We start from the raw sequence: 27,012 nt of genomic DNA, 5'->3' as shown, positions 1-27,012 counted from the left end.
CACAAACCCAATCGGTTCCTCGGGCACGGGAAAGCCCCCTTCCTACCTCGGGGCCTTAGCAAATGACCCACAGTTATGCCTCACAGCACCCATTCCAACCTTCCCACAGCTAGTTCTGTTCATCGTTAGGGGTCAGTCACCTCTCAGGAATGCTTCCGTAGTCTAGGCTAAATAAGGTATGGTCTCCCCTTATGGGCTCCCTTTACTTACTGCCCTGCCCATCAGTAATGTCGTTTAGTCTCCGTGCTGGAAGCTGCCCAGGGCCTGGCCCCATGCCTGACCTTGGCTGAGTTTCTAACAGCAAGCTCAGGGTCTGGTGCACGGAAGAGGGTGAAATTTTAACAGTTCTGTACACTGTCTCTCCAGCACAGAATGGTCAGCTAACTACAAAGTGACAGGTAGGCACAATTCAGGCCAATCGGATTCTAAGAGATACCATCTTCTCAAGAGGGTGAAGCATTCCAACAATCTTCTGATTTCCGGAGGAAGAATCAAGAAAAGGATAAACAAGTCTGAGCTGTTGTCATTTAAATGGCCGGCTGACTTCAGGTTAAAGACTCCAGGAATCAGGCTGGAGAGAGGACTTGGCAACAAAGAGCACTGTGTGTCCTTGCACAGGGTCTGGGTTCTGGTCCCAGAACTCACACAGCAGCTAACAAGTGTCTAAATCCAGTTCCAGGGGATCTGACCCTCTGGGGCATACATAAGGAATACAGACACATATGCATGCAAATACTCACATAAAATAAAAATCTAAAATCTTACCAGTTGGTGGTAACACACAACTTTAATCTCAGCTCTAGGGAGGCAGAGGCAGGTGGATCTCTGTGAGGTCAGTTTGAGGCCAGCCTGGTCTACAGATTGAACTACACAGAGAAACCCTGTCTCAAAAAGCAAACAAACAAACAAACAAACCCACAAAAAACTAGTATATAGAATCTGGTCCTACACCTAACCATGGAAATTGCTGTACCTGCCAGATGAACCTTCACGGATGGGGTGGGGGTGAGAAGGTGTCACACATTATGTAACCCTGGCTAGTCTAGAAGTCAAGATGGATACTAGGCTGGCCTTGAACTCAGGGAGCTCCACCTGCCACTTGGAAAGTGTCCTGGGGTGGAGAGAGTAGCCACTTGGGATTCTCACCCTCTTGTTTTCCCTGAGGCACACACTCATGCTCACCAGGGATGGCATCCCTCCTCGTCCTAGCACGTGGTTTAGCTGGGCACTGCCTTCCTCCTTTGCCTCACAGTTTCCTCCTATGGCCACATGTCTCTTTCCCAATGTTCTCTTATGCCCTCCTGAAGGTAACTCTCAAGATGCAATGTGCAAAACACTAAGGAGGCTGGACTGGGCGTGGACCCCTAAAGCTACGATGTCCAGAAGACATTACTCCAGCATCAGGGCAAAGGAGAAGAAGAGCTAAGTAAAGTAAAAATATAGACAACCCAGAGAAAGAATGAAAACACAACAGGGTAGAAAATGAAATAGGGTGTCAGGCAGTGATGGTGTGTGCTTTTAATCCAGCACTTTGGGAGGTAGAGGCAGGGGGATCTCTGAGTTTGAAAACAGTCAGGTCTATAGAGTTCCAGGACAGCCAGGGCTACACAGAGAGACCCTTTGTTAAACAAATAAACACAAACAAGCAAACAAGAAAACAAAAGAAAAGAAAATAGATAAAATGGTGCCATGAGGGAAAGGGAGCATGTGCCCCTTATCCCTAATCCACCACTTCCCTGCTCTCCAGAGTCCAGGCCACTTCAGCTTTCGGAGAAGGTTGTTTGTCTCTGCTACTGAAGCTCAAAAGATGGTACTGTTTAAGACCTGCAGTTAGACCACGTGCAGTTGTGGGGAGAAAGGAGTGGCTGGGACATTATTAAATGGCAGTTCCGGTTTTCTTATAATAAACATTTCAAAAGCTTTCACAAAAAAAAAAAAAGTTAAAAATGGAAGCATCTGCTTAGAATTCTTAATATCTAATATAATACTGAAATTACAGTTGTAATTGATGAAGGCTATTTATCCCAACTGCTGAGTGTGTGTGTGCACAAGTGTGTGTGCATGCACATATCTTTTTTTTTTAATACACACTTGCGACTCTGAATATCTCACCTCCTATTTGCGGGCATCAAGACTGCTAACATTCCACACACACCACACCAGAGAGCCAAGTCCTTGATTTCAACAGCAGCAGAGAAAAGACTAAAATCCACCAAGTGAGTGTTCCCCAGGGGCTCATCTACTTTTGTGTGTTTCCTCAGGACCCCTCTGTCCCCACTGCTTTGTGTGTGCCACCCCCAGCCCCAATTAGGCATCATTTTACCCTCTGGAGGCTGTGAGGAGAAAAAAAGCAGCCCCGGGAAGAAGTAGGGGGCTTTGTCCACACAATAGCCAGCCACCTGCACAGGGATTTAGTCCCCCGCTTCCTAGTTCTTATGTCCTGTGGTCATTGTTGCCTGTAGCCCAGAGAACAGGGAGAAAGAACAAAGGGGACAGGTGGCTGGGGCGCAGGGAGGAAAGGGCTTCTTCACTGACACACACACACACACACACACACACACACACACACACACATACACACAGTGCAGCCTGTGGTCTGAGGAAGCCAGGTTGCTCCCACCTCAGGCTGTGTGTTGAGACAGCTGTTAGAACCAGAACAGGGGAAAAAAAAAAAAAAAGAGTCATTTTTAAAGACTTCCCAGGCATTTCCGCTACAGGAAGGGAAGCTTCTCACCGTGAGACAGAGCTGGTCTTGAAACGCTAGACTTTGCCTCACCAATTCAGTTTAATTCTGGCTGAAAACCTCCTCTCATTTTTCAGAGTTGGCTGTGGTGATTACCACCTGCAACCAATACCAGCACTCTGGAGGCTGAGGCAGGAGGATTGAACATGATGAAAGCTAGCCTACACTGGATACAGAAAGTCAAACAACCACAGTGCAAGCTGAAGAACTAAGTCACCCATGAGTATGAGGCTCTACCACTTGTTGCTAAAGTCTGTGATGCTGGGAGGCTGAGGTAGGTGGCTTAGCAGCTGGCACGCCATTTTTCAGTCCAGTTTCATAAGTTGAGATCTTACAAACGGTTCTGATCAGCTAGTCACTCGTCTCTAGGATGCTTCGTAATACCAGACCAGGAAAAAATGTCAAAGTAGGACAAAGGAAGAAATGAAACCAGAGACCAGTTAAGTTGAAAATTTACACATGCGTGTGTGTGTGTGTGTGAGTGTGTGTGTGTGTGTGTGTGTGTGTGTGTGTGAGTATGGATACTTGTCAGTCATGAAGGTGCCCACGGGACTCCGTGGCAGAGTGATCAGTGTGGGTTACCCAAGCTGTGAGTGGAACCCTTCAGTGATGGCCCTTCCCGTAAGTAGTCCAGGTTCCTGGTGATAAGCCCATTCTTCTAGAACTAGCTTGGGTAGACCCATTCCTTCACCACTTGACCCAAATCCCTTCTTTGGTGTGTCAGTGCCTTCCTTCATGTTGTCCCAGGAAAAGTCAGGTGACAAGTAGCAGCTACTCGAACTTTAGCACTCTGGGGCTCCTAAGTACATCCTCAAAGAACCCTCAGTCATTTTTTCCATAGAAATACTTGCACATCCACATTCATTCATATATATTTATGTGAATATGTATTTGCCATGGAAAATTTAAATGCACCACAAACATTAAAGGAGCTCTATTTGGGGAGCCGAAAAGGAGGGAGAAAGGGGTCAAGGAAGGGTACTATGGGGAGAGAAACCACAAAAGTACATGATACATAGCCAAGAAAATGTCATAATAAAACCATTATTTTATACAATAAATATACACTAGTAAATCTAAGTACTCCAATTACTAGAGAAATTTGCCATTATTTATTTTTAAATCACATCCTTTTTTATTTTTTTCTATGCAACCATGTACACGTAAATAAATGCATCATGAGTTTAGTGGGTTTTTCTTTCCAGTATGGAGAACCATACAACTTTTGTTGTTATTGTTTTTCGATACAAGGTTTCTGTGAATAGCCTTGGCTCTCCTGAACTGGCTTTGTAGACCAGGCTGGCCTCGAACTCATGGATTCACTTGCCTTTGCCTCTCTGAGTGCTGGGATTACAGGCATGCACCACCATGCCTAGCTCCATACCTCCATCTTTTGCATGCTGGGCAAGCTTAGAGCCACTGATTTCTATCCCAGCACTTTGTATATTTCTGTTTTGAGGCAGTGTCTTAAAAAGTTGCCCAAGCATGCCTGAAACTGACAATCCTCCTGCCTCAGCCTTCCAAGTCGTGAGAACTACAGGCTCAGCTCACCTGTTGGATTTGTCATATAACTCAAGAACACTGTTTTATAAATAAGTACTGACTCATTTGTATTCTCCTCTCACGCGTTCTTGAAAAGTATCCCTGTTGTTTACTGTTAAAAATAGACTTGGGAAGCACACGGGAGATCTGTACCAGCGGTAGAGGGGTGAAAAGGCCAGTCAGTATCGAGTTCACCTGTATCAAATTAAACAGAGAGGGAGTCTCACGTTAAGTAGCAGTCCGATGGAAAGCCCTCCTAGAATAAGACCAAAACAGAAACCAAGGCAGGGGCGGAATCTTTCCCCTAGAGGTTCTTCTCCTAGCTGCCTGAAGGGAGAAAAACCCTCACTGGCCACTTTCACTAGCTGTTCCTAATACAGCTGGCAATGACTACTAACATTATTTGTGTCTATAATATTATAATTATAAAGGGTTTAATACATGTTAAGATTTAGTCACATTAAAAAGCATAATAAATAGTTCTCTTAAACATGGAAAAAATATTCTAGCACAGATACAAATTTCACCTTATGGAAAATGAGGGTGGGGGAGGGGGTACAGAAAGATATTTATCTACGGTCCTGACTAAATGAACATACACACACACACAGACACAGACACACACGCAGGCTGATCTCGATGCTTTGTGTTTGTTTAAACAGATAGCCAAGTGTATATACTTTGGCTAAATGTGTGTACACAGGTTACATCCCTCTAATTAACAAGTGTCTGACTCTGCATAGCTGTCATATTTGTGGCGTAGGCACATACCATCCACGTTGCTTTTCAAGAATGAGCACATTTTGGCTTATTATGTTTCCTTCGCTGCACTTCAGATCTCCTGACATTTACTCCTGCTATCTAAGCGCAACGAGCTCCCTTCCAGAATGTTCACATGATCGGCCGTCGTTGGAACTCTATTATCAATATCCTGCCCCAAACCTCTTCTCCAGCATGTTTCCCTTCCACCGCATGAGCTGGTCTACTACAAACGGGTGAAAGCATCATGAGGCATCTTATGGTCATCACTTGCTTATTGGTGTTCACTGCTTGGAGAGAGAAGACTGGCATCAGCCACACCCTTAAACTATATGGAAAACAATTTAATAGAAAATGAGCCCAGGACAGCCAAGGCTACACAGAGAAACCCTGTCTTGAAAAACAAAACAACAACAAAGACCTAAAATATAATTCTATACACAGTAATTAAAAAGAATGGACCTACACCCACTGCCTAATTCACTGCCAAAATGGCCAGTCGTTCCTGTTAGTCAGCTCCCTAACACCAATTTTAAACATACTGTTCTCCATCACACACTCTCACTATCTTCTGTACTAAACCAATGCTCAGTATAAAACAAGCTTAGGTATACTAAGCTTGTTTGCTTTCTTTCAAGGGGTTTAGGTTTATACATTGTTACACTGAAAAAGATTCCTGAGCACAGAATCAGTATAAGCGCACTCACCCAAGACTTTCCAGAAGGGTTCTGGGAATTCAACTCCTTCCCCATTGACACTGCCACCCGTGTACTTCCTTGGCCATCCGAACCAAGACGCCGTTAGCCTCAGGTTGGAGGGGCGCACAACACTTACCAAGCCACCGCTTGCAGCAAAAGGAACAGCATCATCAAATGAGCAGCCAGGGTGTTTGGACTGCCATTTGAGAAGGCTGAAAAAGGACACCAGGAGAGTCACTAATGAATTCTTCTCTGCCCCATCAGCCCCAAGTGTTTTAACCAGCAACAGAGCTGGGAATAAGGTTTTGACGTTGTTGAGATAATGACGTGATTTGCTTCCAGGACCCTGGAAAGGCTGCTGCTGAGTCTATCTGCTGTAGGACCCTTCAGACCCTGTTCCCAGAGCCAGGAACAAGGCTGCTTGCCAGCCCGAGAATACTTCCTGTCACTTTCCAAGACTGGCAGTCAAGGGGCCACACACTCGCGCCTTGTCAACCTCTCAGTGAATCATCGGCTGCTTTTGATCAGCCAAAGCAATGGCTCTGGGTGGCCAAAAGAGAGCTTGCTGACCCCTATTATTAAAATGCACGTGTCTGACAACGAGCCTGGAGACAGGCTTGCGGACACACAGACCATGTTCCATTTTGTACCTACGGGGTGTGAACGGCTACAGGAGACTGAACAGTGAGGCACTCCTACCTGATGACCAAGAGACACAGAGGTTGGCGACATCACGGAACAGGTGGAAGAGGGGTGGAGTCAACTCCACAGTCCGGAAGGACTTCGGCCACTGTTCTCAGGCATGCCTGCAGACTCACCTTCCTCACAACCAAACCTGAAGAGGTCTGTCCACATGGCCTTTCTCGACCTTTGCACAAGTGTCATTTGGGGCCAGATAAAAAATTTGGTTATTGGGGCTTCGTGTGAACTGTTGGGTGTTTAAGAGCAGCAGTTTGCAGACTGAACAAGGGCACCCCACTATGGTGGCACGTGGGAGCTTAAGTTCAGTCCATCATGTCCACTCTCCAAGCTATGCACCCAGGAACTGTGTCCATCCAGAAGGGGCACGTTCCTCCTGATCCTCAGAAGGCCTTCTCCAGGCCCGAGGAAGTACTGTTGGCACAGTGACTCCTGACTCTCCATTCGGGGCCGGCCAGGCCATCACCCAATTTCTTACATGGTTCTTGATGCCAAATCCAGCAGAAATGGTTCAGTTCTCACTGCTCTGAAGAATCTGACAGAAGCAACTGCTCCCCTCCTGGAATTGCACCCTCTCAGCTTGCTCCACCCTCCCTGCTGTGAGCCTCCTCTGTCTCCTCTGCAGGCTGTGCCTTGGGCTCCTGCCTCAGCCTCTTCTTGTTCCTTCCCCCTTAGGAGGTGATAATACCTTACAAATGCACTGACGTTGACTGTTCCCTCTGCATCCCACCAACTCAGTCTATTCCTAAACTCTAATCGGTTCCACCATCCTCCAGCCAAGCCTAAGCTGGGCTAGCTTTCCACTCACTTGGGTATATTCCTGGGACCCTGTCCTCAGACCTTTCCTCACACTCGCACTGTTGACCCTTCCTCCAACCTGCTACTTCCTGTTGCATCACTCACCAAACTAAGACTCATCAAGATTTCCCACCACCCTCCAGAAAAAGTTCAAGAGTCCTTCCCACAGCACACCTCCATGATCTGTACCCAGCCACCATCCTAGGTTCACCCAACCGCGCTCTCCACGTGAAGTCTCAGACTTAGCTCTCCCTGGTCTGAACACCACATGCTCTCCCTCCTTTCAGGGCGATGCCTCTGCCCAGCTGGTTAAATCAACCTCTCTGTCCCAGGAGGTTTCACCTCAGACTTTCTGGATTATTCCCACTCTTAGGTGTCTACACAGGACTGTGCTTCTCCTGCCAGAACACTGACTCTGCCTACTGGCCTATTTCCCCAAGTGCGCAAACTCTGTTTCTCTTAGCTACAAACCAGTCTCAACCTCGCTTACTCTACACACCATATTGGCTGGTCTCACCATGCACCGCCAACCTCAAATCTGCTGTGACTCATGGCCAGCGCACACAGTGAGTACCAAAACTACAGATACCCTCCCTGTGCCAGAGCCATAGCTGTATCCAGTTATACAAGACACAGGACTGCCCTCAAGAAACATACCAAGGAAGGTAGGCGCTTGCCTGCCCCCAAACTTGACAGTCTTGAGTTCAGACTCTAGTACCAATGTGGTAGAAGGCGAGAACCGATTCCATACTCAACATGTGTGCGTGCATACACACGTACACACCATTCCAAGCCAGAACAGCACACTTAAAAGCTGACTGTACACTATCATCCGTGCCTGGGATACCGGGACGGTTCAACACATATATGCAAATCAGTATGCATGATATGCCACGTTAACAAAATTAAAAACTAAAATTTCACAATCATCTTATTAATAGGCACAGAAAAAGCATTAGACAAAATTCTATATGCCTTTATGATTAAAAAAACCCTCTCAAACAAGTACATATTGTAGAGACTATATACAATAGAGACTATATATAGCAATAGAAAGTCAAAGGCTTTTCCTTTAAAATCAGAAACAATACAAGAGTACCCACTCCTGTTCTAGACAGTGCATATTGGACCTGGCCTGAGCAATAGGACAAAAGCAAAACAAACAACAATAAAAGACCATACAACTCACAAAGGAAGTTAAGATTGTCTGTTTGCAGAAAATATGAACTTAAATATTAAAAAAAAAACATAAAAATTCCACCAGAAAATTTGTTAAAATTAAAATGTGAGTTAGTGTTTGCTGTATAGCAATTTCCTTGGAGATAAAACCTTTCGTGTTAAGAGATGACATATTTAAAAAATTCTGATATTTTTCCAAAGATAAGTTTCAATATGAATGTGTTATATATAACATGTAGATATCACTTCATTGAGATGTTTATCAAGTAATTTACAACTTTTATTTTATTTAGTACATATCCTTTTCCTTTTGTAAAGACCTTGAAATTAGGTAGACTAGAACAGAATTCAGATTCTACTACTATATAAAGACTATTGTGACATATGACCTATGAATTTACATTTGCATATATATGCATGTATATAAATACATATGAAATTATGTATCACATAAAATTGCAAAATAAATATGCACTTACAAAAAAAAAAAAACTTCCATATTGGAGGGAAGAAGTTCGAGATACTATACCCAGCAGGACAGGAAAGTGCTTAAGCTCAGGAAATAAACAATTCAAAGGCTTCAGGAAGTTCCTGAAGCTGACCAGATTTACTAGGCTCCCCTCTTCCTCAAATTATATAAGCAATAACAACTGCTGGGAGACACTCTCAGACAAGCTACACTGCCTCAAAGAGGCTCAAACCAACAGAGGCATCAGCTGAGCTCTCTGTAAGAAGCTGAAACCAATGGAGTCACATAGAATGAACACTCTCCAACCCTTTAAGCTGCCTGAAAGTTGCGCAATGCACTCCAGGTTTTCAGCTTTTGTGATCTGTCACTTGTACAGGGGTAGGTTTGGAGGTGTAACTGTCTTTGAGTCATATATATGTTCCTGTTAATAAACCCAATAATCTCATTGGCTCACCAAGATGGACTCTGGTGGTATCCTTACCTTGGTCTGTCATTAGTTCCCTATCTGGGATAAGTTAGAAGTTTGTTATTGTCCCTCAAGGAATAGCGTCACACAGGAATGTTCCATGCTGTAAAATCAGTATGAAATATGTTTTGAACTATCTAAAACAGAAATTAAGAAAATAATCGCATTTACCATAGCATCAATAAAGAATAGAAAACTTAGGACCAAATCAAACCAAGAAGAGATCTGTAGACAGAAAGCTGCAAAATATTTACAAAAGACATTGAAAAATATACAAATAAATAGAAAGATACCATGTGTTCATGGATCAGAATACAGATAAAATGACTAAATTAAACTATCTACAGATACAACACAATCCCTATGCCAAGGACATAGCCAGGCATATTGACATACACCTTTAATCCCAGCACTACGAAAGCAGGGACAGGTGACTTTCCGAGTTCAAGGCCAGCTGGGTCTACAAAGTGGGTTCCAGGACAGCTAGGGCTACACAGAGAAACTTAGTCTCAAAAAAACTGGGGGAAAAAAAAAAGCCAGTAACATTTTTCAAAGAAACAGAAACAAGTATTACAAGTAATAATGACAATAACTAAACCCTTAAAGTTTGTATAAAACAACAAAATATTCCAAATAAAACAATCTAGAGAAAAAAAATGAACATGATACTTAAAAATTGGATATTTTTCAACCAATAATGTTTGTAAGTATCATTTTTACGTATTTTCCATGCCAGAGCTTGTACAAACATGTCTTAGTTAGATTCTTTTAGTAACTATTTATGAGACCGTTACTGTTTTCCAAACTGCAGCAGTGAGGTCCAATCTCATCAGGAATGGGATTCTAACACAAATCTGGCTCCTAACCTCATACTTTACAAGCCAGTTTCAAACAACTTGGTACTGGTACAAGCCAGTACCAACCCATAATCCTAGCAACGTGGGATGGGAAGACAGGAAGATCTCAAGGGTAAGGTTGGTCTAGGTAACTAAGTGAAGTCCTAGGAGTTCAAAATCTAAAGAGGGGAAGGGGGTCATGGTGGTGTAAGCCTTTAACCCCAGCACTCTGGGAGGCTGAGGCCGGTTTAGTCCAGGACAGCCAAGGGTACACAGAGAAATCCTGTCTCAAAAAAAAAGGGGGGGGGAAGGCAGTGAGGGTGCTGTTCGGTATGGGAGGACTTGCCTATCATATAAGAGATCCTTGGAGTAAATGCCAAAAGGCGAGGAGGGAAAAAGGGAGGAGGAGAGGGAGGGAGAAGAAATATGGATCTAAAGTATGAGGCCCCTAGCCTTTGCCAAATCTAGGAAACCCTGATAACCACCTGTGTGAAGGGTTTTGTAGCTGAGTCAGGAGTGTGTTACAACTTGAACTAACTCTTGTCACCTGTTAAAAAACAGCTCTGGCCTGAGGCCCACATACTTCTGAGGTACTCGGTAGCCTTTACTGAAAAGTAGAAATTCCCTTCTCTTTCCAGGGAGAGCCAAGAACAAGCATTGCAAGACTCCTTTATGAAAATTTTAAAACATAAAATGTGGCTTCTAGGCCCCTTGTACAAGTCGGCTGGCAAAGGGGCATTTACATTTGCAGGCCCTTGTCCTGCGACAGATGTTCAGTGCCTTTATTCGGTGGCAGACACTCTGCAGGAGCATCTGTCTTAAATACCCAGCAGCACTCTACGTCATTGCTAGTATCCGCTGTTGCTCAGATGAGAAGCAGAGGCTTAGAGCCGATTCTGTCACAGCTGCCATTTGTTCCTCACTGCTGACCTGAGTAACTCTGATCCAAGACAGAACGATGAAGACCTTGACCAGGGTGCAGGCCACAGGCAACAACGAAGTATGTGAAACCAGGGCAAGCTGCTTCATTTACAGAGAAACCGTGTATCTCTATCACCAGGGAAACTCAGTATAGCAGTAGGATTAAGAACTCAGCCAGCCTGGCCATGGTGGCGCACACCTTTAGTCCCAAGCACTGGGGAGGCAGAGACAGGTGGATCTCTGTGAGTTCGAGGTCAGCCTGGTCTAAAAAAATGAGATCCCAGACAGCCAAGACTACACAGAGAAACCTGTCTTGAAAAACAAAAACCACCATCACTACTAACAAAAGAAATCAGCCAGGTGTAATGATCTATGCCTTTAATCCCAACACTCAGGAGACAAGAAGCAGGTAGGATCTCTGTGAGTTTGAAGCCAGCCTGGTCTATATAGCAAGTTCCAGCTATCCAGGGCTACAACAGTGAGAGACTGGGGTGGTTTCAACGAGAACAACCTCTATAGACTCACATAAATTTGAAGCCGTGGTCCTCACTTGGTGTAACTGTTTGGGAAAGATTAGGAGGTGTGGCATGGTTGGAGGAGGTGTGTCAGGGGGTGGGCTTTGACCTTCAGAAGCCCACACCATTTCCGGTTAGCTCTCTCTCTCTCTCTCTCTCTCTCTCTCTCTCTCTCTCTCGCATAACTGTGTCTCAAAATATAAATGAGCTCTTAGCTACTGTTCCAGAGTCATGCCTGCCTGCCTGTTGCCATGCTCCCCACCACAATGGTCATAGACTCTAACTCTGAAACTGTAAAACCCCAAAATACCCTTTTCTCTATAAGTTCCCTTGTTCAAAGAGCAACAGAAAAGTAACTCACCACAAACAGAAGGAAGGAGGGAAAAGGAAGGAAAGAAAAAAGAAAAAGGGAAGAGGGAAAGGGAGGGGAGGGGAGGGATGTGGGAAGGGGAGAAGTAGAAAAGAAAAAGGCCCAGTAAATGAAAAACAGAAAACTGTCTCCTCTCAACCTAGGTTTCTCAACCTCAGGCCTTGTTGCTACTCTGGACTATGTAATCCTTGGTTGTGGGCTGTCATGAGCATCTTGGGGTATTGAGAGCATCTCTACCTGGCATCTCTCAAGCCAGGGTGACCAGAAATGCCTCTGCATTGCTGTGTGCTCACCACTGCTCTGAAAAAGGCGGGTGCTACACTCACCTAGGATGATTCTTCAGGTTAGCCACTGCAGGGCTTCATCTTACCTAGCCTGCTTCAAGTTTTCAGAGTTCTTTCGTAACATATTGAGATGCATCAATCAAACGAAGACATCTTAAAAGAAAAAAAAAAAAAAAAAAAAACAACAAAGGGGCTCTCTTATCAAGAACTTGAGAGTATTTCAGAGGCAGTGTTTACATTCTCCTAAACCAGTAGTTTGCTGAAAAATTAATTTAACCCACCCATGCTTTGATCTTCTTGCAAATTATTTCCTCAGACAAGACCTAGCTTGTGAGGGCCCAACAGGCTAACCAGCTGTCAGATGGGAGCTGGCATCAAATTCCAGGTGTCTTGAGGAGAGGGGGGCTTCTTGCCCCCGCCAAAGGGACCTTGCTCAGTAACATGCCAAATGCCACAGAGGGGTCCAATTTTCCAACAAAGAACACGGGCTCAAACAACAACGCAGCTTAGCTTCACCTTCAAAGGAGAACGAGCCCTTTGGAGACAACTCAGTTTTATACACCGGCACTCACATTTCAGTTATGAATGGGTGTCTTGTGGATGGCAGGCTTATTTCCTCAATTCACAATGAGAAGGACAGTCACAATTCCAGTGTCCCTTTGCTTCCCTTTCTCATTCCAGTCAGCAAGATGGGGGAGGGGCTCCTACAGGTCAGTTCATCTAATACAGTGGTTCTCAGTCTTCCTAGCACTGCGACCCTTTAATACAATTCCTCATGTTGTGGTGACCCCGACCATAAAATTACAACTGTAACTTTTGCTGCTGCTATGAATTGTAATGTAAACATCTGTGTTTTCTGATGGTCTCAGGCGACCTCTATGGAGAGGTCCTTTGACCCTCAAAGTAGTTATATGACCCACAGGTTGAGAACCATTGATCTAATAACTGTCCTGCAAGGTACATGCTCCCAGTCCAGTGCGAAACATGCACCCTGGAGAAAATGCTCATAGCTCCACCTATCCAAGGAACATCTGTAAACTGAGACCAAACAGTTGGTGGGATTATAGATTCATTCACATGCTACTTTGCACAGCAGGCAGAAAATTCGTGCCTCTTGAAACAGCTTTACTCCCAATTCCCAAACCTGTGAGCACATAATGTATATAGCAAAGATGATTCTGCTGGCCAGATGGAGGCTAAGGATGCTGATACAGAGGCCATATCCTGGACTACCCAAACGGGGCCAGTCTAATCAAGAATCCTGAAGAACAGAAAGAAGTAGAGAAGAAATTTGAAATGTAAATAGGGCTTAATACTTGAAAATGGAGGCTGGTGGATCGTGAGGCAGGGAAGGCATGCTGCCCCCATAAACCAGGATCAGGAGAAAGGGGTTCAGTGGTGGTTTGAATGCAAATGGCCACCATTCATACATTTGAATGTTTGGTCCTCATTTGTTATAACTGCTTGGGAAGGATTAGAAGATATAGCATGAATCCCAGCACTCTGGGAAGCTGAGGCGGGCAGATCTCTGTGAGTTCAAGGCCAGTCTGGTCTACAAAGTGAGTCCAGGGCAGCCACGGCTACACAGAGAAACCCTGTCTTAGAAGAAGGAGGAGGAGGAAGAAGAGGAGGAAGAGGAAGGATAAAGGAGGAAGAAGGAGAAGGAGGAGGAGAAGGAAGAAAGAAGAAAAAAAGAAGAATGAAGAAGAAGAAAGAAGAAGAAGAAAGGAATGGTATGGTTGGAGGAAGCGTGCAACTAAGGGTGGTCTGTATGGTTTCAAAGGCTCACACCATTTCCATTTAGCTCTCTACCTCCTGGTTATGTCTCAAAATTTAAGGTCTCAGCTACTGTTCCCGTGCCATGCCTGCCTGCCTGCCTGCCTGCCTGCCTGCTGCAGTGTTCCCTGTCATGATGGTTTACTGGGCAAGTGCCCAATAAACTCTTTCTCTTCTAAGTTGCCTTAGTCATGGTGTCTTAGCAAACTGATAGAAAAGTGATTAAGACAAGTGTCTCTCCTTCAGAGGGAGCTAGAGAGAGCTATATTAAACTCCTGACCCACATACTGTAACAGAAGAATCTGCATTTTCAGCATTAATATTGTGATTTCTACTGCAGCAGAGATGAGAAAGGAATGCAGTCAAAGTGAGCTGGTAGTAGGTGATGCTAAAAGAAAAGGTTAAGCAACATGGGAGGGGCTTTGGTATTGAGGGGAATATGCTGGAAAAATTTTAGCCTGGCCTAAATGGACCTGTTTAATAGAAATTTGAATGTTATCAACTGTGAGGGCACGGAGGAGACATGGTAAATGGCGTCTATCACCTTAGAGACTACTCAGACTGCAGAGACGAGAAAATAACAAAAATACCAGCCCATTTACTGCCCACGCGCACTAGGGAGATGGGGCCCAGCCCTCATCGCAGCTGCCCGATCTCTCTCAGTCTAACTGCAGAAGGTAGTTCTCCTCAGAACATTTTCATATCCTAGCCACTGGACCAAGGTCAACGACCTCTCAGAGGCTTACTCCACAGCTCACTCAGCAATCAGGACCATATATGTTCCAAGGCTCAATTGCAGGGCTTAATAGGGTGAGCGCTTAGATCAGTTATCTGAGTTGCTTTCTGCTTGGAAAGAAAATGACTGACAAGTCTTCGTCTTCCTTTCTCTCACAGGAAAGCACATAAGATGATTTCTCCTAGGAAAGACTTGGGGACCCAGCATGGAAGAGGGAACCAGGCAAATGGAGGTTATTCAGCAAGCCAGTGCTAAATAAAGGTAAGGTCTGAAGATTCAATGGGGCTATTCCTAAATGCCGGAGACAGAGGTGTCAAAGTCTGGCGAAGCTGCCCAAGGCTGCAAAAAGCAAAGTAGGAGGCTAAGCTCTTTCTCAGAGTGACTGTGTGACTGGAAAGCTGCCAGCTGCAGACAGAGAACACTAGGCAGAGTCACTGCGCCACTCTCGGTGCCAACTTGGACAGGAAGTGATGTGCTGGGTCCCACGGTTGTTCAGCCAGCAGGAAGGGGTGATGGGGTAGCCTCAAAGAAATACATCACTCTTAATTTTCTAAGCCTGGCCTCCCACCTCAGCCTCCACCCACATAATTATAACATAAACCTCAAGCTAAAAAACAACCATTCAACACTCCATGGGCAAGGCAAAGCAGATTTCATAGAAACATATAGAATGTTCTACGGAAGAATGACAGTTTCCTTTCTCAATGTCAAAACAGTTTTAATGTTTATGCTTTTCATAAAATTTCTGGGAAGAAGGCATCACAGGAAGAAGAAAACTACTAAAAGCATGTGACCTTTTTTTGCTTGCTTGCATTCATCCCCTTGGCTGCAACAACAGCTCATTCCCCAGGATTATGTCATCCAAGAGACATCCAGGGGTGCGTAACCATGGGGGAAATCACCACAGGAATTCTCCTCAGAAAGCCAAAGTGAGATGGCTCAGCTGGTTAAAGCCCTTGCCACCAAACCTACGACCCCTGGTCAATGTCTGGGATCTACACAGAATCCCACATGCTACCCTCCCACATGCTACCCTCTGACATCCACACCTGCACTGCAAAGCATGCTTGCGTGGGTGGACACCCTCAAAGCCAGGTAGAGGACGATAAAACCGGGCCCGTTAGTCTGCACAGCCTACTCTGGCGCAGCCTTGCCTCCTCCGTTCATTCCCTCCAGATCAAGGTCCTGCTGCGCTCCTCCCGCCTTCCACCTTCCGGTTCACAGCTCAGCCGACAGCTCCCCAGCCATGAATCTCGGACACGGACTTCTGGGATCCTGGCACATGTACACGCTGAGCACAATATGGCTTTCAAAACAGAACCGACTTGAGAAGTTCTCCCAACGGTCCCATTGTTGGGGTCACAGAAGCTGCGAGAACCTACATTTCTGCATTACATTTTCTGAATTTCCCCAAATCAGGCTGCTCTGAGGGCTCATTCTTCACACTCCCACGACTTATTACCGCTCAACGCCCTTTCCCAGTGAAGCAAGATGGGCAGCAAAACTCCAGCGCAGGAGAGAGGGGAAGTGGCTCGTATATATCCCTGCCCACTGCTGTCCCTGACCCCAGCGCTGCAAATCTCTGCGAGGACCTGTGCCAGGGCCAAGAGGGGAACAGTGCTGGCTGACACGTTCTTAATCTGGGCGGGTCAGCTGGTGAGCTCCAGATCCTCCCAAACTGAACTGATTTTGTTTTGCTTTTCATAAACAGGAGAAAGGCAAGGCTTGACTCACAATTATATAAGGAGCCTAGCTACAGAAAGCAAATTCCAACCTCGAGCTCAAAGGAAAGAATTAACATGTAGAAACAGTTCAAAAGCCCTGACTTTCTCAGAGCTTTCTTATTCATTCTGCCCACTCCTATTGCAGCCTCTGGAGACCTTCGCTTCTCACCAACCATGGCTGCCTTCACAGGGGCAATCTGGACACCTGAATGACAAAATCTGCATGCGCACACACACATACACACACACACACACACACACGTCTATACGTACATACATACCCTATATATCATATGTACATGTATAATTACAGATGTATACTACGTACTAAAAATATAATTTTCTGTTTCATCTTTCCTGCCCAGGGGTAGAAGGAGCCTAATACAGAAGTGGCCTTCAGTGTGCTCCACATGTATGACCTGACCTTAGCGGCAGTTTCCACTCTTCAGATGAGGAAACTTAAGTTTAAACTAGTTAGCCTGAAGTGACAAGCTGACAGCTTTAAAGCCTGAACCAAACTCGTGTGCCTAGCCCAGTATTAACTCCTACGACACACTCTCAATGGATGTGAAATTCAGATATGACTCCTTCAAACTGTCCTCAGGGTTCAACAAATTTTACTGGCAAAATAAACGATCATCACAACCCCTTCCCCCCACCCCCCTTTTTTCTTAGCAACCTTTGTTCCTACATAAGAAACCTTTACACAACCAACCCTGCTTCTGACTGGCAATAAGTCACAGTATCTCCATGGTGCTGACTTCAAAGCAATGCAAATATTCGGAAGGCCTCCCTCTTCAAAGAGGACCATCCCTGCAGGACAAAATCCAGCTCCCAAACTGTTCTGACCAGCAAGGACACGGTGCCAGATGCCCTATTATCTTCTACAGGCCACCTTCCTGCTCCCTCCTGCAGCTGTATACACAAGCTTTATCGTACCTTGGGGGCCAGCGTGGCTCCGTGGCCAAGAAATAAGAACAACAAGGCCGACTAAGATGCTACTCTAAGAAAACCTTTGATCCCACTTCAGAAATCTAGAAGTGCAACGTTCCATAACTTGAGCTTCACCCCCTCCCAGATCCTCCAAAACACCAAAGGTCTGGCACCGGTGGAACCGGGTGCCTGGGCCAAGCAGCTTGGTGAAGACTTTACGTAGAGTTCAAAGCTCCTGAGTATTAATTCCGTATCTAAATAAAACAGTTACAGGGAAGCAAAATGTTTGTCATCGGTGTCTATGAAGAAAAGGCAAGGTAATCAGTGGCACACAGATTCTGTTCAGGAAGATGAGGAGGTACTGGACAAGGATGCTGAAGCTGGTCATGTAATTATATGACCATGCCGAACACTGGCACTACAGCTAACATGCTTAAAACCGGGCCTCCATGTGGTGGCACCAGCCTTTAATCCCAGCCCTCTCAAGGCAAAGGCAGGTGAATCTCTGTGAACTTGAGGTCAGAATGTTCTACAAAGAAAGATTCAGGACAGCCAGGGTTACACCAAGAAACCCTGTCTCAAATACAAACTGCTCATTGGACAGTACCTAGCATGTGTGAGGTCCTGAGTTCTGTCCCCAATACCATGGAAAGGAAAGAAGGAAAGAAATTGGTAAAAAAAAAAAAAAAAAAAAAAAAAAAGGGAGGGGAAGACCCTGTCTCAATACATAAGATAGAGAACGATCAACCTTTGGCCTCTATACACATAAGCACATAAACACCTATACACAGTAACTATAACTATACACATGCTTCCATACCATACACATACCTGCAAAACGGAGGGGGGGGATGGATGCTATTGAGCCATTAAACACACACACACACACACACACACACACACACACACACACACACACGGGTTGGGTGGGAAGGCCTGCAGGGCAATATACAGAATAAACCTAAGTACAGACTGCTTCTTAATTGCTCCACATTTCTGTTTGTATTCAACCGCTGTGGTTTTGTTTATTCTTTTGCCTTTGTTTTGTTGAGATACAATGTCACCATGTTCCCCAGGATGACCTCAAACTTGGGACCCTCCAGCCTCCCAAGTTCTGGCATCACAGATCTATATTACAATGTCCAGATCAAAGAGTCTTTGAAACTAATCAAGACCCAGGGAAATGCTTTAAAACACCTTCCACAGCCCTTCAGATATACTGTCTGGCCATCAGTCCGCACCTCAACCACCCACTTTTCCCCAGCGTCATGGAAAGACACAGAAGATGGTCTCCCTCACACACACCCCTGCCAATGATTTCACTGCTTCAGCATGCCAAAGGCCAAAAATGAGTAAGAATGATCAGCTCCCGGGGGTCTCTCTTCCATCTCATATAAATGAAACTAAATCTGAGACTTCCATTCCCCAGGTCACCACTGACCCCGCGCATTCACCACCTGAGAGCATCTCAGATGACAGAGTTGCCCCAACGTGTCCCTTCATCTAAAGGCTTTGATTTGCAACTGGGTTTTTGTACTCACTCCTCTAAAGCCAGACGTTCTGATATATAAGCCAAGCTTGATCCCAAAGTTAAGTAATTAAGTATGCCTTATTGTATGTGACATCATGCCTCAGTAAATAAGTAGATAAGGTAGATGATAGATGGATGGATGGATAGATAGATAGACAGACAGACAGATGGATAAAGTATGCATAAATACAGGAATAATCCACAACCAACAGGGTTACAGTGACACCATGCCTCAAAAAAAAAAAAAAAAAGTATGCTGGTATACATGAATAACCCATTGCTAAAACCTTTCACAGATCTGATAATCCAGTTTTGTTTGTTTGTTTGTTTGTTTTTGTTTTTTTCCAACAAATGAGAACCAACAAATAGCTTTATCTGTACTGGCCCTACAGTAATAACAGCTGCCTTTCCAGTAGCAGCTAAGAATAGCCAATAGTTTCTGGGTCACTGTTGCTGGCGCTGCCTACCAGCTCCTACTTGTGGGTCAGGAGACAGATAACACCTTGCAGTCTCATTCACCGGGACAAGCATCTGGAGACAACGCCACGAGAGTCACACTCGTTCAAGAGCTCAGCGTTTCTCATCAACACCATAACTTGTATCATTTTGAAATAACTAAGATCACAAAAATAAACCAGAATCCTCAATACTTTCCAAACCCCATTCTTGAGAGGTGGAATTAGGGATAGGTGTGGGTTTGCACACAGAACATAATTAAAAGCATCTTTAAATAGAAAACAAATCACCCTGCCTAACATCAAATTCCTACTTAGGCAGAAAGAAGCACAGTGCCCCGGAGTCATCAGCCCCAATGTGACCGACTCGGGAACGTGGAACACTACCAGCTCTTGTGTACATGCATGCATCAGAACTTGCAAGGACGGCCCAGATTCAAAGGGATCCCACCAAAGACTTCAAGAAACAAAGCAAGCTCCAGGAAGATGTTTACTCTACAGCTTTGGGCACCTCCCACGCTACCCACATGTGAAAAGCCCGTCCTTACATGCCAAGGATGCGCACAGCACACAGAAGGTAATCCTTTCAAGTTTTAGCTAACAACTGCCTTTACAGAACTGCGGCAAGAAACACTTCAAAAGATATTCTGTCCAAAATGAAGGGTTTTAGGTTTAAGAAGCATTGAGGAGCAACTAACCAAAGAATGAGATGAGAGCAGTTTAAAGTATGCTGATACCTATCTGAGCGAGATTCAACCCAAGGGAAGAAGACAGGGAGCCAGCTTTTCCTAACGCTGTTTCAGAACTCTGACCAACACCAGAAAGGGCCCAAGACTTTAGAGAAAGCTGAAAGAAAACCAGCTAAGCTGAGGCAAGCATGGGCATCAAATACACCTGCTCTCCCCTTTGGAAATTAAATTTCAATTCCTATACACCATACCTTTCCTAAAGTTTGATTGCTCTAACAACAGATGGCCGAGTAAGGAGCTGGAAAGATGGCTGAGCAGGTAAGAGCACTTGGACACTCATGCTGAAAACCAGGGTTCAGTTCCCAGCACCCACAAGGCAGCAGAAAACCATCCATAACTCCAGTTCCAGGATATCAGATTCCCTCTTCTGGCCTGTGAGGGCTCCAGGCACATACATGGTATACACACACACACACACACACACGCAGGCAGGCAGGCAGGCAAAACATCCATACACATAAAATAAAGATAAATACATTTTTTTAAGGTTTAGTTATTGTCAACAAGTAAGCAAAGGAAATGACAGGACAACTTTTAATCAATAAGGGCTGGGAAGAGGAGGACAGGCAGAGGCGTCTTACTTTACTAACTTATAGAAGCGAAACCACTATCAAGAGTCCCAGACATGCCAGTAGCTGAAGCAGAGGAGGAAATATCATGAACCATGCAATGTTCATAACTCTGTGTGTGTGTGCGTGTCCACATTCACCAGGGAAGTGCTTGCCTAACAGTGAACGGGGATTCGAGCACAGTGACTCCCCGTGAGTAGCCCATTCAACAGAAACCTTTTGGAGTGTCTTCTTTGATTCTATACTCTGCTCTTGTGCTTGCAGCCTAGTGCGCATTCGCTAACAACTGTTGTAGCACAGCGGCTCGTATTCTCAGAAAATTAAAAAAAAAAAAAAAAAACAAAAAACAGAAAACAATACATACATTACATAATGAGCTACTGGTTGATCTGAGGAAAAAAGAAAAAGGCTGAGTTGCTAAAAGGGAATCAAGACTGTGAGAAGGCGACTTAGAACTTGGGGTTAACAGGTACTGAGACTGCAGCTTTGAGCAAGGACCTCTGGAGTCAAAAGTGCCTCCGGTTGGACAAGACCTCCTCCCGGGGGATTCAGGAAACAGACAGGCGTGGCTGAGGTGGAGCAAGGGTGGATGGTACAAGGAAAGCAGGTCAGAGGCTCAAGAAGCCAGGTCAAAATTGACGGAGGTCACCTCGGAAACAGAAAACAAAAAACAGACTTTGAGAAGGACCGTGCTGGCTAGGTGAGGTCAACTTGACACAAGCTGAAGTCATCTGAGAGGAGGGCGCCTCTCAGCTGAGAAAAAACGTCTCCATAAAATCCAGTGATGGATTTGGTAGTCTAGGCTGGTAGTCCTGGGTTCTATAAGCAGGCTGAACAAGCCATGAGTAGTAAGCCAGTAAGCAGCACCCTTCCACGGCCTCTACATCAGCTCCTGCTTCCAGGTTCCTGCTGTTTGAATTTCTGTCCCGACTTCCTTTGATGACAGCAAAGTGGAAGCATAAGCCAAATAAACCCTTTCCTCCCCAACTTGCTTTTGGTCGTGGTGTTTCATTGTAGCAATAGAAACACTAAGTAGGACAAGTACAATACCCTGGCCTTTTCTTCTTTCTCTTAGCTCCCAGGGTCTGACTGTGTAGCCTGAGTTGGCCTTGAAAGTGAAGTCCTGCTCTGGCCTCCTCAAAAGTGTTGACATTACAGGCATGAGCCAGCCTGTACAGCTCCACTATCTAACTTGCTTACAAAAGACTGCTGCCAGGAATGGACCACAATGATACTAATTGCACTAACACAGGGGCAAGAAGATGAAGGCTGTGGGCAGAGAGGGGAGGTGGCTTCATGTATTCTGAGAAGGACAACCAGGACTGATCAAGCATTCGACGTGAAGTGCGGAACGAGGAAGTACAGATGTTCTCAGAGACTCTAGTTTTTGTCTAGAGTAAGTTTAGGGTGGGAAAGCCAGTTTAGGGTAAAATCAGGAATTACATTTTGGCCAAGTTGAGCTTGAGGCAGTCACCAGGCACCCAAATTGAGGATGGGAAGAGAAAAGTGGACAGGGGAACGGAGCTAGAGAGAGCCAGAGACATAGTGGTACGCATGACTGGAAAACCAATAGTATTTCAAGCCTGGAGCCAAGATGAGGCCGTCAGAGAGATCCGCAGTCTACGGAAAAGCCAGGTTAAGCTCACAGTCCACCCAAAACTGAGCTGAGGGAGAGGAAAGAAAGCAAAGGAGTGGCCCACGGCAGAAGGACTCACTTTTTAACAGGATCGCGTGGCTCATTCATCACTAGACACAGAGACAGACTAGCAAGAAAGGCTCAGAGAAGGCATGGGGAGACAACCAATTAGTGCTGGTGTTTAGCTTTTGGCCAACTCGGGCTTGGCTCCCAGAAGCTTAGAGCATAATACGGAAGGGCAGCAAAGTGCCAGGCAGAGCAGCCAGGGGCGGGTCAGGAGTGTGTGAGCAGGCAGAGGTGCTGGCGCAGGGATACACTTCCGAGTTCAGGGGAGGAGATGAAATCAGGAAAGGAAATGAGAAGAACAGGCCAACTCAGAATTCCCGTCTAGAACTGCCGTTCGCTTTCAGTTAGGTCAAGCCCACTCCAAGTTCCCGGCGAGGGCACACCTGGAGTTGCTTCCTCTTTTGGGTAAGGGTTTGCTCTGCGGCTGGAGTCCCAGGATTCTCTGAGCCTGATGAAAGCATGGAGACTAAGGAACAGCGGAGCAGAGGTCTATACAAGGTGTGCACGTACTACCGGGGCCTTCGTAAAATCTTAACTGACAAGAGTTAGCGTACTGCGTGCTAACTTGAGCGTAACCTTGTTCCAGAACACCTAAGGCAACTTTCCAAACTAGATAAACCTGGTTCATTTTATTTTATTTTATTTTATTTATTCAATTCGTTAATTTTATTTTATGCGTGAGCGTTTTGCCTGCGTGTATGTATGTGCACCCACATGTGTGGTTTGGTTCCTTCAGAGGTCAGAAGAGCACATCAGCTCTCCCAGAATTGGAGTTATGGATGGTCGTGAGCCACCGTGAGGGTGCTGCGAATCAAACCCAGGTCTTTGCTAAGAGTAACAAGTGCTCTTAACTGTTGAGCAATTTCTCCAGCCCTGAAACTCCATGCATCTTAATTAAAACAGGAAATACAGCTGGGCGAGGTGGCACAGGCCTGTAATCTTAGCACTCAGGCAGGCGGCGGTGACAGGCCCAGCTGCTTTGGAAGTCAGACCTCCAGGTTCCCATGAAATTAAAGCATTGATTCTAGGCTCCTCCCTAAGTAGATGGCCTCACCTCAGACAAGGGTCTGGTTGAGGCAATGGCGGCAGGAATGAGCAACTTGCCCCCTACAAGAGTTCCCAATCACTATACCACTGCAAACTCACAGAGATGGCGGTCGCTGATGGGGTCACTCGGGTTCTGAGCCTCATACTGCATGCAATTGTACACGCACATTCTGTGACATGGAGACTGCCCATTCCGCTGCACGCCTTCTGCCAGCTCTGGCCCATTTCTAGGCCCATGCCTGTGGGCAGATCTTGGCGCACCCTGGGAACCCCCTTGTTCATTAATGTACAGGTTTACTATGAGGCTCAGTACTAGGTCAGACACCCCAGGGTGCCCTGAGCACACACCCACTAAGGAGGTAAATGAAGATTTAATGAATCCCAAAAATGATTTCCCACTGGGTATAAAGGCCATTAAGCCTCCTGTTCATTTGTTTTGTTTTTTGAGATTAGAGTCCCACAGTATAGCCCCGGTAACTTGGAACTTACTATGTTTAACAGGCTGGACTTGAATTCGCAATATTCCACTCCCGTCCTCGTCTCTGTGTCCAGAGTGGAACAATTACATGCATGTATCACCATGCTGGGAGTGGCTTCTCACTTCCAAAATGGTTAGGTAGAAAGCCTCTAAAGAAGACTGTTTCGGCAAATTCAGCTTTTTCTTTTTTTCTTAGTTTATGTTATTCATCTCGTAAACTCAACCCTGAGACCCAGCCAGACTTGGAGGGGAGTAAGGAAAACACAAACCCTAAAGAGTAGCAGTGAGAGCACAGACACAAACATCGAGAGGTGTTGCCAGCAGCTGGAACAGAGGGGGCATCCTCCTGAGCAGAGGGCCTGATGGTGCAGTCTAAAGCCTGGGAGTGGGCGCAGCTGGCAGCGTGGCGGTGACCTTCTCCCTGGTCTTGCCATGCTTGGGACACGAAGCTCTAAGCCTCCATGATCCTCACAGCACGTTTCCCCTTCCTAAGCTCCAAGCTTGCCCTCTAACCGTTCAGCCACAGCAGCAAGACGAAAACCTGGGAAGCATTTATGCGTGTCCTGCATTTGCTGGAGGCAAGTTGCCAACAGCCATGTGCTTTAGGACAGCATCCTCATCCACAGATTTCTCCCTGTCCGTGGCCCTGCCACAGTGTCATCCTGCCATGTCAGTCACCACCCCGGCCTATGAATCCTGGAGTAACTCTGTGAAAGCAGGAACCTTCAAAACCAAATCTTTCTTTTTTCTCTGGTGGTACTCTCAAAGTGTCTTTTGCAGTCCTTGAAACTGTCTGCAAATAGCACAGAAGAAGAAAGAGTCCAAGAGCTGGCTATCAACAGTGACCAAATATGGTGGAGCTGACCATGGCTAGAGCCAAGTAACCACAGGGGATAGAGGTTCTGTTAGCAATCTTTATTTTATTTTATTTTTTAAAGAAAACTGTCAGGGAGGATTTATTAGGTCCTCTAAAATGCTATTTCCATCAAAAGGCATGTGTGTTTACATGTATGTGTACATGGTCATGTGTGAGTATGAACGCATGTGGAGACTAGGTCAGTGTTGGGTGTCTTCCTCACTCTCCACCTTGTTCTTGCTTTTGTTTGTTTGTCTGTTTGGGGGAACAGGGTCTCTTACTAAATGTGAAGCTCACACACTTGGCCAGACTTGACAGCCAGCCAGCCCCTAGAGACCCTCCATCTCCACCTTCCCAGTGATAAGACTCAAAGCCTGGCTTTTGTGTGGGTACTGGGGATCAAATTTAGGTTCTGGGGCTGGAGGAGCAGGCACTTTGCCCATTGCTACATCACCCCACCCTCCACCTTCATCCTTCATTGATAGCACTATCCACCTCTAGCTATGGTGGAAGGACCATATCAACGTAGGCAATTAAACAAGATTACTTGACTCCTATGGTAGAGCACGTGGAAAATCCAGACATGAAGGCCAAGAGAGTCACAAATACAACTATGGTTGGTTGGTTCTTCTTTTGCCAGGGGAAGGGGGAAATGGGTGAATGTAGGCACATGCTGAGTCAGTACGCCACTGAGTTACATTTCCAGCCCCAAGAAACAGGATTTCTTGGTTAAAATGCAGATTTGGACTCTTAATAACAATGAATGGAAAGTTACCAAGCTGTGGGTACAGCTCTCCAGCTCATGAAAGATTAATCAGCCCTGCGAAAAGGGTAGACCTTGTTTTCCAAATCTAGGCAGATTTCTGAGGCCTAACCTTTTCCAAATGAAACCCAGAATGCACTTTAATCAATTCTAAAAACAGTTTCAGCACTGGCATAGAGGTCATTAAACCTTTCTGAATTAAATATAGCTTTCTATTATGGGAGATTACACTGCTTGCAACTATTTGCTGCCCTTCTGGAAGATTATGCCCCTCCCATTTTTTTACGTAAAGTGCAATATTCCCAGATGGAAGAGCTAATTATACTCCCACCCACTCCTGTTGGCCAGCTTGTCCCAGTGGCTGTCTTCCACCCACAGAGAGTAAGGGGAATGGAGCCACAAACAGGCATGGGAAGTCATTTCCTTCCTTACTCTCTACCACTGGACTATGCCTCTCGGGGGGCAACGTGGCCTGTTCTTGCCATGCTTGGGACACAAAGCTCCAAGCCTCTGTGATGCTCTCCTAAGCTACAGGCTTGCCCTCCAACCATTCAGCATTGAGAATGGACCAAAACAAGGAAGTCCCCTGCAGCAGAGCTCTCTTACTGTCCTATAAAATAAAATTTAAAAAAAAATGATGTTGGTTTAAACGCCTATCTAAGGCAAGTGACAAAACCACTTCATTCTTGAAACCAACTTACTGACCAGGGGAGGAATTACCAGGAGAGCAGTTGGAAGGAGTACGCAGGTTCATAGACTATTCAGCTAACCAACGGCTAAACGAACAGAAAATCTCCACCTTTCTCCATTTAAAGTTTTGCCTTCCGCACAGCTGCTCTGGAGAGCTACTAGTCTGGCTGACCTTTAGAAGACCTTAATGGAAACAATGGTGAGTTCAAAGAAAACAAGGTCCGTCTTTGCACAGACGTGTAATTAATGTCTAACTGATGGGGATAAAATGAGAATGGGGGTTATAAACTTAACTGGCAGACCCAGGCTCCTGGCAAAACCAGGAAATGTAACTGTCTGCCAATTTTATGGAAAGTAGAAATCTTTTTAAGTCCCTGATATGGCTTCTTAGTCCTAGTGGCTTCCTGGAAATCGGAGCAAGGCCTGAAGATTTGAACCATTTTTGAAACACCAATTAAAAACAACTTGCTAAACATTAATTGATCTCTTAGTTAGGGTTTTTATTGCCATGATAAAACACCATGACCAAGAGCAACCTGGGGTCGGGGTAGGGGGAAGGGTTTATTTGGCTTACACTGTCCATCACGGAATAGAGTCAGGGCAGGAACTCAAAGAGGGCAGGAACCCGGAGGCAGGAGCTACTGCCGAGGCTGTGGAGAAAGAAGCGCTGCTCACTGGCTTGCTCACCATGGTTTGCCCAGCCTGCTTTCTCACAGAACCCAAG

At 45.5% G+C, this 27,012-nt stretch overlaps 1 protein-coding gene across 4 annotated transcripts in view; it reads right to left on the bottom strand.

Moving 5' to 3' along the window:
- Positions 1-27,012, bottom strand: part of Kank1 (KN motif and ankyrin repeat domains 1) — a 184,293-nt gene that overhangs the window by 144,978 nt on the left and 12,303 nt on the right. The gene's annotated exons all lie outside the window — the stretch shown is intronic.

This window comes from Meriones unguiculatus, chromosome 1 (assembly GCF_030254825.1).
Source record: "Meriones unguiculatus strain TT.TT164.6M chromosome 1, Bangor_MerUng_6.1, whole genome shotgun sequence".
Lineage (NCBI taxonomy): Eukaryota > Metazoa > Chordata > Mammalia > Rodentia > Muridae > Meriones > Meriones unguiculatus.
Note: the sequence above shows the minus strand (reverse complement) of the source record. Positions and strands in the feature narration are given on the sequence as shown.